Below are 5,580 nucleotides of genomic sequence, written 5' to 3' on the forward strand. Positions count from 1 at the left end.
TACCGTATCAATCCAGAGGAGACGAAGGAGATTATGCGTCAAGTACAGGAGCTGCTCGACAAAGGTTATATACGCGAATCCCTTAGTCCTTGTGCTGTTCCTATTATTCTAGTGCCGAAAAAAGGAAGGTACATCATGTATGTGTGTTGATTGTAGAGGCATTAATAATATTACTATTCGTTATCGTCATCCTATTTCTAGGCTAGATGATATGCTTGATGAATTGAGTGGCTCTACAAGGATCTGGGTCTATTGCAACAAAATTGTTCGTCGCAATACATGTCGATTTGTGGCGATAAGTATCTATTGCCACGAAACAACATTCGTTGGCAGCCGTTGCGACTGGACGCATGGTAATAGGTTATTGCCACAAAAAAGCAAATGTGGCAATAAAGTGTGTTATTGCAACAACCATGTGGGAAGTCGCCACATGTTTTTGCGTGGCAACACTTATGTGATGCCACAATTTGCTTTGTGGAGATAGCTTTAATGCAACATGTAACAAATCATGGCGACTGATACCTCGTGGCGATAGACATTTGTGGCAACAACCTATGGCAACGACACTCGTTTCGTGCTGCACACTATTCTGTGGCAATAGTCAATTGTGGCAATAAACTATGGCAACAATCCTTGTTTTCATGGCATTAGGCATTTTGCCATGAATGCTACACTTGTGGCATTAAGTTATGGCAACAAATATTTCAGTCGTCGTAATAGGAAATTGCAACATACTAGCTTTGGCGGTGATAAATAAGTATCACAATGGGTGAAATGTTTGTAGCGATAAACTATTGCGACAATTTAAATTTTTGTGGTGCTAACATGTGGCAACCAAAAGTGGGTTGTGGCAATAGCCTATTGTAACCTTAAAAAAAATACAAGCATTCAATTACAATATTCAAAACCATACATATAATATGTAGATTCATAAAATTCATAATTCTTATAGCAAATATCCATCAAACAAAACTCAAATGTAATTTAGCCATCCTAATTAAGTGCCAAGACTAAATTGTCCATGATCTAGAGTCCAGTCGAGCTAGTTCTTTGGATCCTGCAATCAAGAAATAAAAAAATATTTCTAGTTAATGAGTCCAAGATAACATTGCAATCAAGAAAAAAAATAGTTCTAGTTAATGAGTCCAACATAACATACGCCATACAATTATTCCAGCCCCATTGTTAAAAAGAACCGTCGCTAGACTAACTGGAGTAATATTGTGTCAGCAAGCATGTAACTAAGGGATCAGAATAGTTTTACAAGTGTAAATGTCTAAAGCATAAGCATAAGTACATGTACTAAAAACTTCCACTATTGATTTAAGTTGTGGCTCAATCTACAGTTTCAGTTAAGTTCATGTCCCTAGCTAGCACATTCATTTTTTGAAGTTGTGACTCGATGCTGCAAATGCATGGTGAAAGAGAAGCAGCAGCTACCTAATTATGAAGGCTAATGACATGCTCACTTGAAAGTGGACCATGAGTTTTAGTTTTTTTGTTTTCAACATCTTAGGCGTGCTTTGTCGTAAAAACGGAAAGAACAATTATAGATGCATCATCAATATTGACACTATAAAAGATGAAACAAGAATAATACGATCGAATGCATGAATAATCCCTGCTCATGTAGAAGCATGTTGAATGCACATCGTTGAATAACTATAGAATAACCCAAAAGTCTGTGTACTCACGTAAACATCCTGGGACTCTGTGTTAGACCATGCTCCATTCTTCGTGTGCGTGAGTTCCCACAGAGCAATACAATCTGGCTCTTCTCTAGTTTCCAAGTTTCTCTGCAAGTAATATAGCAATGAGATGCTTGAAACATGATACCATAGTTAGCAGCGAGGCATCATATTTAGTTACACTCATACCTTCTCAAAACTTAGTTGCGAGTAAGATTTTGATCCAATTCTGTGTTTTGTCTTCTGTTTCTTACGACTATCGGTGTTCTTTTGGCTGCGTTCCTATCAATTCATTGAAACCAAATATAACCAGACAGAAAAGCAATTTCATCTTAACACATAGTAGACAAAGAGTGATCTTAGAGACAACCTGAAATTTTGAATCAGTGCCAAAGTACTCAATCATCCATTCCTACTCTTGTGGTTGTAAATCTTCCAGCAGATTAGCCAATCTAGTTGCATCTGTTTTGTATGCCTTGTAAGTGGAGCTTAGAGTTGATCGCCAACCACTATATCGCTCTTCCACAATTTTGAGAACTTTTTCTTCTGTTCTGGTGTATCTTCCAGGTCCCATTTGTCATGTAAAGCATACAACAAATGAATATACATAAACAGTGCATTATCCATGGTGAAATAAGATAACACATGTGAAAAAGGTTGTATGCACTATGATATCAGCAACAATGAGTCAATGGATGGTAGGGTGAATGTCCGACCACGTCCTCACTCCAATGAGCAGTCTTGAAGGTTTGGCAATTTAACCCATACCAGATATCATTAATTTTTTTCTAAGCATGTTAGCATGAAATGTCAGATGAAACACAAATTAACAGAGGGTAATTGTAGGTACAACAACAAAGCCTTTAGTCCCAAACAAGTTGGGGTAGGCTAGAGGTGAAATCCATAAGATCTCGCAACCAACTCATGGCTCTGGCACATGGATAGCAAGCTTCCACGCATCCCTGTCCATAGCTAGCTCTTTGTCGATACTCCAATCCTTCAGGTCTCTCTTAATGGACTCCTCCCATGTCAAAATCGGTCGACCCCGCCCTCTCTTGACATTCTCAGCACGCTTTAGCCGTCCGCTATGCACTGGAGCTTCTGGAGGGCTGCGCTGAATATGCCCAAACCATCTCAAACGATGTTGGACAAGCTTCTCCTCAATTGGTGCTACCCCAACTCTATCTCGTATATCATCATTCCGGACTCGATCCTTCCTCGTGTGGCCACACATCCATCTCAACATACGCATCTCCGCCACACCTAACTGTTGAACATGTCGCCTTTTAGTCGGCCAACACTCCGCGCCATACAACATTGCGGGTCGAACCGCCGTCCTGTAGAACTTGCCTTTTAGCTTTTGTGGCACTCTCTTGTCACAGAGAATGCTAGAAGCTTGGCGCCACTTCATCCATCCGGCTTTGATTCGATGGTTCACATCTTCATCAATACCCCCATCCTCCTGCAACATTGACCCCAAATACCGAAAGGTGTCCTTCCGAGGTACCACCTGGCCATCAAGGCTAACCTCCTCCTCCTCACAGCTAGTAGTACTGAAACCGCACATCATGTACTCGGTTTTAGTTCTACTAAGCCTAAACCCTTTCGATTCCAAGGTTTGTCTCCATAACTCTAACTTCCTATTTACCCCCGTCTGACTATCGTCAACTAGCACCACATCATCCGCAAAGAGCATACACCATGGGATATCTCCTTGTATACCCCTTGTGACCTCATCCATCACCAATGCAAAAGGATAAGGGCTCAAAGCTGACCCCTGGTGCAGTCCTATCTTAATCGGGAAGTCATCGATGTCGACATCACTTGTTCGAACACTTGTCACAACATTATTGTACATGTCCTTGATGAGGGTAATGTACTTTGCTAGGACTTTGTGCGGACATTTTGACATGGGAGGTAACTGAAATTATTATTATATAACAACAAACCCCATAGTTTTTTTCATGTCTGGCAAACATGGCGAAACAACAGAATTAGGAAGGGAGAACTTAGGGTCAAATCGCTTAGTAGTGTAATCAGAAGGTAGCAAATGGAAAAAATGATTCTTTTGGAAGAAGTTTGCGTTCTCCTTTAACAGGGTAACAAATGACAGCCTAATAGGCAACAATTTTCATGAGATAATATCAGTAACAAATTGACAGAGAATGGAAATCATATTATCTTTGCACAAACCTCAAGACCGTAGTTGGTCCAACAACACATTATTGGGCATTGTCGCTGCTTAAATCATCAAGAATGTTTATCCTACAAAAATTCATTATGTACCTTCTTGTGTAAGCTGTCATATCGAGCAGTTCCTAGACGTTCCAGTAATCTACATATCAAACATAGAGTATTTTCCGCAAGATCAAAAAAAAATTCTATAAATTATGCATTGACAATAATATATCAAGAAAAAGATATGCAGAAAAGCAACCTAAAAATATATAATAGTAGTCGAGATCAGGCACGTACCTACCGGATCGTATCATGACCATCGGGCATTCAGTCATGTCATGCTTGGCAACCACGCTGCTTCGTGGGCTGGGAGTCATTCAGATCGCTGCAGATAGGAAACGTCGATGTTTTAAGGCCCTGCGAAAAAACTAATTGAAACTTTGATCTGGCATACAGATCATCTCCATACGTACAGCATAGCAGCAGCGGAGGCTTTCCTAATTGGTAATCAAATATAGTAGGAAAAATGTAAACAGAAGCGGGTGGCCCAAAGGATAGAATCGAACGAAGAAAATGAAGGGCTCGTGGTGCTGTTTGTATATCATGTTGCGCCTCAAAAAGACCCTAGATAAGATCCGATCGGGCCAGCCTACGCATGGCCGGATGGAGGGGGGGCGAGAGGTGACCTACCTGTAGAGAATCACGAGTACTCTGAGCTGAACTGCGGCTCCGCCCATCCTCTATATCGATCACCTTGCGATCTTGCCGCGCCATCGCCGCCGGTTCTACCCCGCCGGTGGCCGCAAACCCTAGATGAAGCTGCGTTCTGCTGTGTCCGTCCCCGCATGGGGTTTTCTATGGTTGGGGAGAGAAAGGGATGGGGAATGGGAGACGGCTAGGGATTCATTATGCACGGACGTTTCCACTCGAGGACGACAGTTCGCTTCTGTGCACTTTCGCTCCCATGGGGTCGAGGGAGGAGGAGTCAACCCGAGGGGCGAGGAAGGAGAAACCGAGAGAGGACGGAATCGGACGAGAGGCTAAGATTAGATGGGAAATTGGGGGGGGGGGGGGGGGGGGGGGCTCCGGTCGGCTGGGCTGTGCTGTACCATTTACAGAAAAATAGATTGAAAGAAAATATGTTAGAGAAGGTGCTGGTACTGGACCGCACGGCCGGAGCGACTCGTCTGCATATGAGCCCGGCATGGCTGCCGTGGGATTATCATAATTGTTTTCCTGATTTTAATTAATGTAAAGAAAATCCCCAAGACCGGCAGACGTGTTAGCGTACACAATATTTGTTCTCTCAACTATGCGGATGTTGCCGGATTTGCCACATTTTTTATTGTCTAATGATGGTATCTTAAAATAAGCATTGTATGTATGATATTTTTATTATCAGTGTGGTAATCTAAAAATAAGGTTGTTCACCCAATCAGCTGACTAAGATTCACGTCGTAAATTTAGAATTAGCATGCAAACCAACATGTGGTTGAATGGTAGGATTCACATCGACAGTATTTCCAGCCTACCAGGGGGTCGAATTCCTATACTTGATATTTCCTGAATTTCTTTCACGCTTCCCGCGATGTTCGTTCAGTGAGGGGAGACCGACTACGAAATGCCGCCGGTGACTTTGTAAAATCTCAAGATGTTATGCCGGCTTACTTTCTCAAAGTGCTCATAGAGATAGGGTGTGCGTTCATGGTAAGTG

At 42.1% G+C, this 5,580-nt stretch overlaps 1 long non-coding RNA gene across 9 annotated transcripts; it reads right to left on the minus strand.

The window, feature by feature from the left end:
- Window positions 1-562: 562 nt before the first annotated feature.
- Window positions 563-4,924, minus strand: LOC123069883 (uncharacterized). 9 transcript variants are annotated; one of them, XR_006433161.1, is made up of 6 exons: window positions 4,557-4,924; window positions 4,168-4,251; window positions 3,882-4,023; window positions 1,878-2,248; window positions 1,695-1,796; window positions 563-1,057 (listed from the first exon to the last, which is right to left on the minus strand). It is a non-coding gene; the product is annotated as an uncharacterized lncRNA (long non-coding RNA). The 9 variants fall into 9 exon arrangements; XR_006433157.1 differs by having other exon boundaries at window positions 570-1,057; window positions 4,168-4,283; XR_006433156.1 differs by having other exon boundaries at window positions 572-1,057; window positions 4,164-4,251.
- Window positions 4,925-5,580: the final 656 nt, after the last annotated feature.

The sequence above is a fragment of the Triticum aestivum genome, chromosome 3B, assembly GCF_018294505.1.
Source record: "Triticum aestivum cultivar Chinese Spring chromosome 3B, IWGSC CS RefSeq v2.1, whole genome shotgun sequence".
Taxonomy (NCBI): domain Eukaryota; kingdom Viridiplantae; phylum Streptophyta; class Magnoliopsida; order Poales; family Poaceae; genus Triticum; species Triticum aestivum.